Source organism: Mustela erminea, chromosome 2, assembly GCF_009829155.1.
Source record: "Mustela erminea isolate mMusErm1 chromosome 2, mMusErm1.Pri, whole genome shotgun sequence".
NCBI lineage: Eukaryota > Metazoa > Chordata > Mammalia > Carnivora > Mustelidae > Mustela > Mustela erminea.
The window spans coordinates 62,627,990-62,642,633 of record NC_045615.1 but is presented as its reverse complement, the minus strand read 5'-3'; the positions used below and the strand labels follow the sequence as shown (position 1 = coordinate 62,642,633).

The following is a 14,644-nucleotide window of genomic DNA, read 5'->3' as shown; positions in this document are numbered from 1 at the left end:
CTTAAAGTCCCTCTAAGACTCCTAGGAAAACTCAAGGACTATATATGCCTCTAGGAATTAGAAAAGTGCAATAAACACATACAATGTTAACTAAATGGTCACAGATTATCCAAGAAACCCATTAGTTATTCTCCCAATCTTCTCAACACTAAAATAGCCAAGATAACACACTACAGTAGCCCCTGCCTCCCGCCCACTTGTTTTTGCTTTCTGCAGTTTTGGTCATCTGTGGTCATCTACCATCCAGAAGCAGATGATCCTCTTTCTGACACATGGTCAGAAGGTGCCATGTCACACTGCCTAGGCCATTCATCTCACTTCATTTCATCATGTAGGCATTTTCTCTTCTCACATCATTATTTAAAAAAAGAGGTATTTTGATGGAGAGGAGAGAGAAAAGGTGAGAGAGAGGGCACATTCATGGAACTTTAATTAGAGTATACTGTTATAGTTGTTCTGTTTTTAGTTGTTGTTGTTAACCTCCTCCTGTTTCTGTAAGTTAAACTTCATCAGAGGTATGCATGTATAGGGGAAAAAACAGTATATATAGGGTACTATCCACAGTTTCAGGCATCGGATACTGGGCATCTTGAAACATCCCTCCTCCAGTCCTTCATAAGGAGAGACTATGGACCACATTATTTCACATTTTGAGAAAAAGCTTAGGTCAGATTAACACCTGTAAAAATGGGTAAACATTTCTAATGCCTTCATTTGCATTACAACTTTCTTCCAGAATATAAAGTGTTTTCATAAGACTTTCATTTCTGCTTAAAATACCCTGTGAGATCAATGGAGACTACTGATACTTCACTGTTTGATGGGGAAACTGAAACAAGAATGGTGAAAATAGTTTTCATAGTGTGTAATCTATTTTAGCATGGCTTACTTATTCTAAACTCATAGCAGAGGTCACAGGTGGACAGGCATTAATGCAAAAAAAAAAAATGCTACAATGTTATTTGTGAATTCAAGGATTGCCAAAGTTCTCAGAATCCCATAAGAATGTCAATAGTCTTCTATAACTCAGTCTCTTGGGACATGGAGACAATGAGACCAATCTGAGCCTTAAAATATACACAAGATACAGCTTTCATACAGTTCAGCCATGACTTGTAGCACAATGTAGATATGTAATGGAGAGAGTAAAGAAACATAAAGAAAGATCTGTAGCACCATTGTAAATGAAAAAAAGTAAACATTTTCCTCTTTTAAATACACTTCTGCACACTGCTAAATAATTGCATTTTATTAAAAAGAAGAAAACTTTAAGTGACAGATGGGCAGGAGGATAATAGTTTGAAGAGCACTGCCTCAGATGACCTCTAGGATTTATTTTTGTTTTAAAGTCCTGTGACAAAGGATAAATCAATCGGGTTTGTTAGAATAATGATGATGGAATTTAGTTCATAAGACTGGTCTGCAAGAAAGGACATTTGGAGTCTTCATTTTAAAGTCTATGTGGGGATTTAAATTTGAGATAAGAAAAGCCATTTTTCTTCTGAAAGACAAACAGAAAAAATACAATACTCGAAAAAACTGTTCTGTCTCAAACTATTGATGAAATAGAAGGATGACGTATTCTTTAATCAGGATACATCAACATTGACCATAGGTGGAAGAAAATGACTAAGGCAAGAAGAGTGAAGCTTGTAAATGAGTAAGGTCTGGTTCATGAGAAAGGGTGAGAATGTACATAATAATCAGAAGAATGGCTACAAGAGAGTTCTAAAGGGCAAATCCAAATCTTCTCTTTTCTCCACAAACAAGAAGCAAAATACAAAGCATTAACACTTCTTAAAGATGACATGGAGGGGCAGTAGGTCTCAGTAAGGACACCCGGGAATAGAACAGGTTTTGCCAATAGCTAATGATATGACCTTTAGGAAGTCATGTATTAGGTCTGGGTACCCTTTAGTCTGCCATAAAATTAGCCAATTGGACGAAGGTGATGTCTAATGGCCCATTTTGGGGCAATACTTTTATGATTCTCTGTTATTTCAACCTGGTATAAAAATACAATGTTTTGATAGGCATATTCTCTTAAAATTTTTGTACTAGGTTGATATTTACATAGATTTCAATGCACAGTGAAAAATTCCTCTTAGCAACTCAACTCACTCTGTCAAACATTACATGAACTTTATCCTTAGTAGTCTTAAGGATACCTACCCTGCATTGTCTCACCTCCATCACCATGAATTCAAACTCATGATATGCCCCTACTTCCCTCTTTTCTTTAATGCCAACACTTAATTGGTCATTTAAAACCTGGAAACTTTTGCTCTTATCTTCTATTTGCAATTAGTGAATAAATCCTCTGAATTTCCCCTATCAAATCTTTTTCAATCTTACCTCTAACATCATAATCCATGTTCTCAACTTCAATCCTAAATCACTTAAACCACTTCCTCCATACCCACCTAAACTTGTCAAAATAATATTGCTAATGACCTGGATGCATCTCTTTAAAGACTCACCTGCTTCCATTGCTTCTCAGTATTTGTATAATGGCATGTAATCATCATTAGCCTGGCCTAAGAGCTTTACAAAATTTGGCCTCGCCTGCTTTTCTATCTTCTCTCCCACCACCTGCCATCCCTATACAAGGTAGCCTCCCTCTGCCTACCCCTCTCGCCCTTTGCCTTGCCCACCTGCCCTCAACACCAACATCCTTATTTCTCTCCATCTCATGCTGTTTTTCTTCCCCTTCTCCACTAGGATATCATTCCCCGTTTGTTTTGTTGTTGTTGTTATTGCTTTTATGGCTGACAGTGTAAAGACTATGGAACCATAACATATAAAAATTAACTTTAATTAGAACTTTTTCTTTGGAGGTTTTCTTTTAGTGTTACTGAGGTATAATCGACCAGTAAAACTGTAAGATATTTAAACTGCACAATGTGATGATTTGCTCTTCATAGAAATCATGAAAGGATTCCCCCCATCAAGTTAATGAACATATTCATCACCTCACAGTTTTACCATTCTTTGTGTGTGTGAGAACACTTCCACTCTCTTAGCAAATTTCAATTACACAACTGAAATTTAGTTATCAACTAACTAGTTGATACAGTTATTAACTATAGTCACCATGCCATACATTTGATTCTCAGACCTTATGCATCTTTTTTTTTTAAAGATTTTATTTATTTATTTGACAGAGAGAGATCACAAGTAGGCAGAGAGGCAGGCAGAGAGAGAAGAGGAAGCAGGCTCCTTGCTGAGCAGAGAGCCCGATGTGGGGCTCGATCCCAGGACCCTGAGATCATGACCTGAGCTGAAGGCAGAGGCTTTAACCCACTGAGCCACCCAGGCACCCAGACCTTATGCATCTTATAACTGGAAGTCTGTACCCCTCTGCCAACTATCCAATTTCTTCCTAGCCATCAAGATCCAGGCCACCATCTGCCATCTTCCTCTGCATCCCTTGAGAAGTCCTCCTCTAACTGTTTTAGTCTAGATGGACCTTGCTATTCCTTGAACTTCCAAAGTTCTTATCTGTATCACTTTCTTTGGTATATGTGTACATATTTACAGATGGTATACGACTTAGCTGTATAAGATCCTCTGACTCTGTCTGAATCACTTTTTACACCTCTAGGTCTTTGTGGCATTCTCCACTACCTATTTTTCACCATATGACTTTATGGTGTATTTGCATTTTTTTTTTTTTAGGTTTTAATCAAAATTAATCTTCTCATGAGGTCTTTCTTGACTACTTTATTTTTATTTATTTATTTTTTGGACTACTTTATTTTTAATTACTACCTCACCACACTTCCAATTTTCTTTTTCTGTCTTAAATTTTTTATGCTTAGCACTTCTTGGTATTTAATGCACTATACATTTTTATTTATTTATCTTCTTTATATCTGTCTGTCACTCTAGATTTTAAGCTAAACAAGTACAGAAATGTTTTTGCTTAGTAATGTACTATGGGTCCTAAAGAGTACCTAGTACTTAATAGGCACTCAAGAAATAATCTTTGGTTGAATTTATTGTTTAAAAACTCAAAGCAACATTAATAATAGTCAAAATCATAATAATAAACAAATTCTAATAAAGATTTAGAATGAAGTTGTGCCAGGCCCTGTACATATTATCCATACATGTACATATATATCATATATGTATATAATCCCATTATTGTTACTTAAGACCTATTTTCCTCCTTGCCAAATAAAACAAGGCTTGAAGAGGTTAAATAATTTCACCACAAACACAAAGATAATAAATATTATTAAAAACAAGTCCTAGGTTTATTTATCACTGAAAATATCTCCGAAGTTGAGCTTATCCAACTGTAAAAAGTTAAACACAAGATAACATTCTTTTTTGGATATGAGGGAAGAACTCCTCTGGGAGTTACTTGTGAAATAATTCTCTCAGTCTCTCTCTCACAAATAGTTAATACTCTAATTTCTTCTTTCCTTGTTAGTAATTTCTCTTACATTTTCCCTAGACTTTGCACTTCTTTCCTTTCCTACACTTCATCTCTAAGAAGAGAAAAATTCTGACTAATGTTATTGTAAAAATTCCATCTTCAAAATACATCTCAGTTCTCATATAAAGGTCAAGTACAGAATGAGTAGCCACAGTCCTCACAGCAAGAGGTAAAGCATCCATTACGGGAGGAGGGGAAAAGCAAAGAATGCTTTATTCATAATTACCTAAGATTTTCCAGCATGAGAGGGGAAAGAGGAAGTCTATTTTCAGTGACAATGAATACTCTAAAAATATTAGCATGCAAGGGGAAAATTTTCATTCTGAGAGTTAGTAGTGCTGAGTTCTCTTTCCCTTACAGAGTGATTTAAAATTCCCAGGGTGGAGAGGTAATCTAGGCAGATGTTAGTTGCCTTATGTCTTGAAAATGGCAACATCTAGGAATCATGGGAGTTTAACTGAGGACACACTGGGAAGGATTTCTCAGGAGCAGGTCAGTCCCTAAGAAGTATCAAGTGGCAGAGTGGATACTTATATATCCTCAGGCATCTAGAGTGAGGGCAGAGATTACAGCTACACAGACCTTTTAGAAGATCTGTTACGCTGAATGTATAAACAAGATTCAGTGAAGCTGAAGCTGAACTCTGCTAAAAGAGTTATAAAAGGAAAAAAAATAAAAAGACTTCTTCTTTTTTTTAATCTAGCCTCCATTTTCTTTCCAACAATGCCCCCATAATTTTAATTGACTTGAAGTACAGGCAAAAGTATACATAGAATTCATTCTGGTGTCCATCTTGAATATTTGGAAAACAGTATCAGATATCAGTTCCCCACTTCTGTTCATCTATATAAATGTTAATGGTCTGATAAATAACCCTTAGGTTGGGACACTAATTAGTCTGTCGGTGAAGAGCATTTAGAACAAACTGATCTTTATTAACGTCAACTGTAGATGAAAAAGTACTTGGTATCTCCCTGTCAGTACCTCATATTTTCAGAAAAAATCATGTAAAAAAATTACATAGGGTTTCCTGAAATCTGTCATTGTATACTTTAGTTCTCTAATGGTTCTATGGGGCCAAATCATCATGAAAACTGGCTGCCTAGGCTCAGTAGGTGCTCTCACTTTTCTGATCAGCAAATAACCACAAATAATCACTTCTTTTTTCATCTTCAACAAATGAGACAAAGTGGCCACAAGTGAGATAAAAATGGAGAGGAGAAATACTGTGACAAGTGGTTATAGGTATCACATTTCTCCATTCTTACAGTTATATTTGCATGGCTCTGTTCTTTTCTGAAAAATTCAAAGACACTGAGAATCTGAAGAAAATCTTCCTTTTCTCAAGAAAACAATGTAGATACACATTCATCCATCCAACCATCCGGTTAGCACAAAATTCTGGGACATTTATAGATCTTAAGATCTAACCCATGTGCCCTAAGCATAGATAATTAAGGTATTTGAGAGAGTACAGAGTAATTTATTAAAGTTGAAAGTTAGAAGAAAAATTGACCATTAAATTAGGAATAAATTTATACTTCTGGGAAACCAAGCACCCACTGTCCCCAACGTCTTACCAGCAGCTCTATCCCTTACTGCTCCTCCTGGATCATGGCCTGTTGGCTGCTGCTGAGCCCATCTCCTGCTTCCAAGTGTGGTAACTCAACAGGAGCAGGGGCAAGTAGACAATCTTGAGAGGGTTTGATGATGATGTTGGCCAGCCTGGAAAAGAAAAGAATTTAAACACTTTTAAGTTAGCACAAATGAACAAGACATACATCTGGTATGAAAACTATCATGTAAAGCTTAAAACAGTACAGATGCCCATAACTGGATATGTCCAATTACACCACTTACTATTAAAAAATTCAGGGTTTGGGGATCGTTCTCAAAGCAATGACAACTCCCAAATGCACCATAATATAACACTAATATTTGTAGAGAAAATTTTGCAATGCCCAAAGCTGCTCTGCCCAATCAGCAATCCTCATAGCTTGACAGTGATTATCAGTTAGACTTGGGACCCACTGGGTTATATTACTTCATCTGTTGAATCCAGTGGATCTCAACCTTGGTTGTAATAGCATTATCTGGGTGGGAAGCTGAGACCTCATGCTCAGAGATTCTGATTTGTTGGGCTAAAAATGAAGCCTTATTCCCCAGGTAATTCTAGGGTGCAGCCAGGAATGAGGCTTAATCATTAAATTAAGGCCTTGTACTTGTTGAGATGCAGCACTAACTTAACTTGTAAACAGCAAATGTTTATTCAGAATATACTGTATCAAGGCAATGTGCTCAGTGCGATGGTAAACATAGAACATTATAACACGTGGTCCCTGTGCTCAGGGACTTTAATTTAGTTCAAAAGATTGAATACACATTTTAATCTGATCACCTAATAAGACACATACTTTAAAAAAAATTATTACTATTGTTTAATTCCCTTTCTGCTGACCCTTCTTAGTAATCACTATACATGCAATTAAGATCTGTCCACTTGAAAATGCTTATTAACCACCCAACTGTTTCAACAAGGCAGATAATACATTTCATATGCTAGCAGACTGCAGAGTTTGGTCAGCCTCAGTCATTACTTTCAAAAGTTACGTTAGAATAAGATACAACCATCTCCCATTTCTTATTTGTGTTACTTCTGAAATCTCCTTGGGTCCACAACACATTTCTATGCCTAGACTTTGCTTTGGAAATTTACGCCGATCCAACCTCTCTACACTATGTGATACTTAACATCCTTAATCCAATTTATCTAAAGCATCCAAAGTTACAAGATTATTTACATAAACATTTAGGATTGCTGAATGTGTACCTGTAGTTCTTTTTATTTTTTTGATTATGTTCACTTAACCAGCATACAGTACATCATTAGCTGTATATTACACCCAGTGCTCATCATCACATGTGCCCTCCTTAATACCCATCACCTGATTACCTGGTTACCCCATCGCTGACCCCTCTCTCTTCTGTAACCTTCAATTTGGTTCCCAGAGTCTAGAGTCTCTCATGGTTTGTCTCCCTCTCTGATTTCTTCCCATTCAGTTTTCCCTCCCTTCCCCTGTGGTCCTTTGTGCTATCCCTTATGTTCCATATGTGAGTGAATCCCTATGATCACTGTCTTTCTCTGCTTGATATAGTTCACTTAGCACAATCCCTTCCAGTTCCATCCATGACAAGACATATACTTCAAAAATATAACCAAAGTAAGGCTTCATTAGTCAAAGATGTAGTGAGAATCTTGGGTGCTCAGAATGTAGAGATGACCATGAACTGAAATAAGGGAGAAAGTTGAATGCATGAAGAAAGTCTTCTGAGTCCCAAGGGCAGGATGAAAGTCAGAGAAAGACAGGAACAGGGAGGAAGCATTCTCAAAGACACAGCTGTTAGAATATGTGTAGCAAGTTGAGGGAGACTAAAGAGCCCACTCTGACTGATGGATTTCTGAAAAGGAGCATTAGAAGAATTTGGAGAGGCAGATCTGAGCTAGAATTTACAGACTAGCGATAACTGGCTAAAGAAGTTAGGTCATTTTCTGAAATATCTGAAAATTGCATCTGGAATAGTATTGAGAACTACTGAAGTTTCATGTTCCAAGGGGCCTTAATAAATTTACTGGGTTCTTAGTAAATGCCAGGCACTGATAATGCTTGATGTATTACATATGTTATCTCATTTAACACAAACATCTGGTGAGGCAGTTATTGTTATCCCTATTTTACAGAGAAAGAAGGGAGGTCACTTCATTTTCTCAAAGTCCCATAGCTACAAATAATAGGTCAAGACCAGCAACATGCTGTTTCTTTAGAAACACAGCATTACCAGAGTTATGTACTCACACTTAGGGTTTTTAAAAATTGAGATATAATTCACACACCATAAAATTAATTATTTTAAAGTATACAATTCCGTGGGTTTCAGCCAAAAGGTTGTGCCATTATTGCCACTATGAAATTCCAGAAAAGTTTAATCACTCCAAAAATAAATCCATCACCCAGCAGGAGTCAGTGCTCTTTCATCCCTCTTCCAACTAACCCCCCTTCTGTTTCTATGCATATGCTCATTCTAAATATTTCAAATTAATGAAATCATGCAAAATTTGACTTTTTTGTGTCTGGTTTCTTTCACTTAGCATAGTGTTTTCAAGGTTCATCTATGTTTTGTTGTGAATCAGTACTTCATTCCTTCTTATGGCCAAGTAATATTCCACCATATAGATAGATCATACTTTATTCATGATGGATATCTGGGTTATTTCTATTTTTTAGCTATTAGAAATAATGCTCCTATGAACTTTCATTTACAAGTCTTTTTATATTGTGGTAAAATAGAGCAACAAAAAATTTAGCATCTTAACCGTATTTTAAATGTATTTTAAATGTAGAGTTCTATGCATTAAGCAGTCTTATTGTTGTGCAATCATCACTAGCATGACCATCTAGGAATTTTTTATCTTCCAAAACTCAAACTCCACCACCATTAACCAATAACTCCCCAGTCTCCCCTTTCCCAAGCTCCTGGCAAATACAATTCTATTTTCAGTCTCTATGGACAATTCTAGGTATCTCATATAAACAGAATCATGTAATACCTGTCCTTTTGTGTCTGACTTGTTTCACTTAGCCCAATGTCTTCAAGATTTGTCCATGTTGTGGCACATGTCAGAATTTTGTCCCTTTTGAAGGGTATTCCATTACACGTACATACCACATTTTGTCTGTCTATTCATCTGTCGATGGACACTTGCCTTGCTTCTATCTTTAGCCTATTGTGAATAATGCTGCTTTGAACATGGGTATCCACTGTAAGTTTTGTGTGTACAGACATTTTTAATTCTTTTGGGAGTGCAAATGCTGGGTCATACAATAATTCTGTCTTTACCCTTTCAAGGAACTGCTAAGCTGTTCTGCAAAGTGAATGACTGTGCCATTTTACATTCCCATCAGCAATGTATGAGGGTTCCAATTTTTCTTCATCCTCGTCAACACTTGCTATTGCCTGACTTTTTTTTTTTAAAGCCATTCTCATGGGTATGGAGTAGTAAAAGATTTAGCTGTTACAACTTATTACATTCAAAATACTGGCTTATTGCAGTAGTTCAGATATAAAGTGAGGAGTCCGAACAAGAGGATGGCAGAGAAAATAAAATGATCAAGCAGGGAATAACTACTGATTGGGAAAGGAGTGGATATTAGTAGTACTGTAGGTATAGGGAGAAAAAGAAAGAATTGTAGAAGTAAAGTTTTGAGCTTGGCTGCAAAGAAAAATAATGGTATTAATCAGAGATAATTCTAGAAAGAAATTTGAAGTGACAAAATAAATTGTTGACGTGATGGACTTGAGAATCTATGTAATCCAATTAAATAATTATCAGATGGGAGGTCAGGGTTGGAGACAATAAAAATACCTTGTGCTTTTAGAAAGCATCAAAGAAGCATTGGTAAGCCTAGAAGAGGGCTTTTGCCTGGGCATGTTTAGTTTCCTTAAGGCTGGATTTACTTAGCGGCCAAACACTGAGAAATACAGAGCAACAGACTACACATTTGCCTTCCTGTTTTCTCTTTAAAATACTAATGTAGAACTTAAATAGTAAAATAATACATGCTTTACACTCAGAGGTTTATCAGAACTTGAGCTGTAAGTCCCTTGAGGTGGTATCAGATTTTTATCTATAGTTTGAGGCATTTGGGACAGCAGTGCCCTTGGTTCAGAATGGTGTGAGCAGGCTGAGTGGTACTGCCCTCTAAGGGCTGGCACAAGATCAAGAGGCCTACAGAAATGAATGTTGCTACAAGCAGTTATCTGGTTGGCTGAAAACCAGCTGGCAAACTATCAAGGAGAACATGAAGTTCCAGTTTTCTATGCCCCAAATAGCCCCCTTAAAAAAAAAAAAATCCCAACAATTAGAATGTACACCCATAAGAGACCACAAGTCTATTGTTACAACACAGTTCCTTAATGGTCAATGATCCTGGCTTTGTTCAGTTTTGGAAAATTTCCAAAAGAGTAACATTCAGAAATCAATGCAGTGACGACTCGCATACTTGGTTACCTGTTTTGAAAGAAAAGTTTAATACTATTTAGGATGCTATGGTAAACATTCTCAAAGAAAATGCAAAACACTGTCAGTCAGCTTACACACTGAGTTTTCCCTCTGACCTAATACACTGAGATTATACAAAAAAAATCACCCAGAAGGCACAAGAGAATAAACACAAAGGGTAATGGCTGAAGACAGAGGTTAAAATAAGAGCCATAGAGGAAAAAAAAAAAAAAAAAGTCTGAGAGAAAGCCAATGAATACATTTGAATGTTCTCACTCCCACACACATATCTACATTTTTAATTGAACGAAATAAACCTCAAGGTCAACGTTGTAATCTTGCTGAGGATAATGTGGTTCCAAGACAGAGTCTTCTTTGTTTCCTAAATTAAAATCTATTCTGGTATATTTAATCTACATCATCTACTCACTGCCATTGTTTTTAAAAGACAGTATCTATTTTCTACAATATTTTCCAGAATGTAGATGAAAAAAAACAATGATAATAAAAATTGCTACAATTTATCGAATACATGCTTAGTGATTTAACCTTCAAATTATTATCATATTCTCAGCCATGTCCCTTAGCACACACTTTGTAGGTGGCAGGCTACTGGAGCTCATGCTCTTACCTACCATACTTCACAACGTTACCAGCTGGTAAGAGATACAGTAAAGAAAACATTTCATTTTGGTGAAAGGTAAACTATTCTGTATTTCAAACCCTAGAAGTAGACACTTTAATCTCAAAATCAAAATAAAACTTTTCTCTGTAAACCAGTTATTCTACCTATAAACATGCATGATGTATAGAAATGTTTCTTTGGGGCCTTAAATGCATTCTCCTTTCAACCACTGATCAAAAGTTATTAATACTTTCATCACAAACTATGTTGATCCTGCTGGATCCAGTCCTTTCTTTCCTTTCTGTGCTTCTTGCCATCCTTTGCCAAGTCTCTTCAAAGCTTCCAGCAATAGGTTCTTCCTTCTGTTGTGATGCTGCCTCAGCTGCTTCCCTGCTTGAAATGATCCTCCTCCAGGTCCAAATGGGGTCAGACCCGAGTTCACTGAACAGCAGGTTACTGACCTCAGCAGGATATGCCCATAAAATGGTTTTCCTCCTCCATGCCCCCTCCCCAAAGCCTCTCCCATGCACTTTTTCTGCAAGTAATGATCCCAACTGTATAGTCCCCAAAGGGAAGTGCTATTTCAGAATGTCAGCTTCTTGGCAGCAAGGGCTATCCTGTTAATGCTTTAAAAAAAAAAATCACTACAGCAGTTAAAATTCTAAGAAGAAAACCTAAGGAAGTCCTCATGCATATTTACTCCCTGAACTTCCTAACAGAGACAAAGTGGTGAGGAAAAATTCGGTAAGCATTTACGGAACAAATTCCACTAAGCTAAAAACAAATATACACCAAACAAGGTTGTTTCTAATCAACACTTTTTATGGAACTACAACTGCCAAACACAAAGTATTAGGCAGCAATTGGAAATTGTTTGGCACAGCATTTCCACGGCAAAAAGAAATTATTTAAGAATCAAACACAGGCATGTAGAGGGACAGGTATAAAAGAACCCACATTAGAAGAAAACACAGAATGAAAATCAGAAAAAAAAACCCACATACAAATTCTTACATCTGAAATGAAAACATTTCTATGACTTTCTGATACTTGCTAATACTTGATTTCTTTGGTCAGAGAACACACTATAATAAACAGATAGAGGTGTGCCCAATATCTTAATTCTAAAAAGCCAGCAGTAGATACGGTTTATTCTTCATTCACTAAAATAGGAAATACAATTTTCTAAAACAGAATTGCCAATCCTAGTGTCCAAGCATTTGGGGCAGTCTGTCTAGAAATTCCATGTAGTGAAGAGAGGAAAGAGGTAAAGAAAAGAGTGTGTCCTTATTTTAATTATTCATCCATCCTTTCCTTTTTTCTTTATGCAAGGGACTTTGGGAATTGGCCATTGTATTTACATGGTTTGCTGCAAGACAAGAATTCTACCGGGAGGTAGGTTGTAAGCTGAATCTCAAAAGAAACTTCTCTCCCGTAACTCTCACAAACCCATAAACAAACTAAGGAAGTAGATAGGTGGAAGAAAGAACCAAAGTATAGATCCATCTCAGGTTCTAATTCTGACATGAATCCTCCATAACTTCATGATCTTGAGCCAGTCACTTAAGGAAACTGAGGACAAGAGAAATCTATAAAATATTAAAGTGTATTATCTCTGTTCCAAATCAGGTTTGGGCTTTATGATTCTATGGCTTAGATGCTGCCTAGTTTGATAAGGGCGAAACAAATACAAATATAAAAAATGGGTTATTGCAAAGTGAATAAGGTGTAAAAAATGAGCAAAATTATATCGGTAGAATTATCCAATTTAAAAACATTTACAGGATATTAAAACTTTATAATAAATAATTCTTAAATCATAATATTTAACTGTATGCAATAGTCACAATGCTCACTATTGATTCCAAAGAAATTTTTACATGTAGATTCTATTCCAAGATATACAATGTATATTCTATTCCTTTAGATTTGGCAACTTCATGTTATAAAGTAACATAATGCATTTTTCAGAGTAATGAAGCCACTACCATGGTTCATTTAGAGTGAGCTGCTAATTACATCCATTTATAACAGCCACAGACTGAGGATCAATAACTTGGTAGACTGTAAGTGCTTTTTGAAAAACTGTTTCAAATTTACGTTAACCTAGATACTTTTTAAATGAGTCCATTCTCCTTACTCTTTAGGAAAATTATTAGGTATATATTAACCCCATCTTCCTATTTCTTTAGGACAGATGGGAAGTAAAAGAATAAATTTTTATATCATTAATTATGATATAAATTATTCAAAAGCCCGAAGAATATCTTCATGTAAAAATGCTATAGTCTTATGGGCTATATGAGTTAAGGTTTAAAGCCATTACATTAATAACATCAATACAAACAGCAAAGGATCAATGAGAAAAATTCTAATGCTTGATGAGTTGGCAAGTCATATAAAATAAAACTTTATGCTATATATAAAATTACCAAAATTTGATTTGTTACTATTTGTAAAAACCAATATTGCTTCAGTTATAATACTTCTACATTTTGCATTCTAAAAATTTAAACAAGGAAACTTCATTAAATTTTATTTCTAATAAAAAGGCAAAGAAAGGAGAATGAAAAATTCCACAAATTTTCCAAAGGTTCTAATTTTATTCTGTTCCTTAAAGTGGAATATTACATTGAAAAGATTTCAGAACATATAGGAAAACTGTGAAGTTACGCTTACCAGGACTGTTAAAGCAAATTATGCATTTTGCAAAACTGAAATGTCAAGAAGATATAAAATACTCTATCATAAGATCTTAAAAACAGCTTAGTAAACATCAAGTTAAGACAAATAAATGATGATTCTCTTGCCATGGACAGGAGTAGTAACAAAAATATTTTAACAGTTGGCATGTCAAAACATGGGTCATAGGGATAAAGGAGGAGCTAGAGGCCACCTACAGGCCATATATTACTATTTCACTTACAAGACTGTAGGGAGGTTCAGGGAGTCATGCAGAGGGAGCCACAGCATCTTAAGAGAAGAGTTCTCTGGCTACCTTGGAAATATTTCCATTACTATCAGCATAGCTACACCCATGTATACCTGATGCATATCAGCTCTGGCTGTTTGTATAATTCTTAAATACAGATTTAAAAAGCATTAAGCAATTGTTTAAGTCTTTGTAAATCTATTACTCGTTACTGGAGAAAATGTTAACTATTAATTTTGGCAGTAGCTACCAAGCAATATCTAATGAAGGAAGTTCAGGGGAAGGAATAAAAACTTAAAGATGAAAGCTTTTTTTTTTTTTTAAATTTTCAAAATGAAACATAACAATTAAAAAAATACTTAATGGCATTATCAAAAATTTTTTAAAAATGAAAATATGAGGTTACACCTTCAAGTAATGACCAAGATGACAGAATTTAAATATATTTCTCCCTAAATAAAGAACACCGTTAGAATAAAAAGCTTCAATCACACTTAAGACTGGAGAATCATATAAATGGATGAGAAATCCAAATAGATACCTAAATAATAAAATTTTGACATGGTAGTTTTTCACCAAAAT

At 35.6% G+C, this 14,644-nt stretch overlaps 1 protein-coding gene across 4 annotated transcripts in view; it reads right to left on the bottom strand.

Annotated features, from left to right (window-relative positions):
- The window catches only part of TET2 (tet methylcytosine dioxygenase 2), a 138,490-nt gene that overhangs the window by 91,613 nt on the left and 32,233 nt on the right, over positions 1–14,644 (bottom strand). For all 4 annotated transcript variants that reach the window (XM_032333055.1, XM_032333056.1, XM_032333054.1 and 1 more), the window contains exon 2: positions 6,028–6,172. The gene's annotated coding sequence lies outside the window, so the exon portion shown is untranslated. The remainder of the gene's footprint in view (positions 1–6,027; positions 6,173–14,644) is intronic.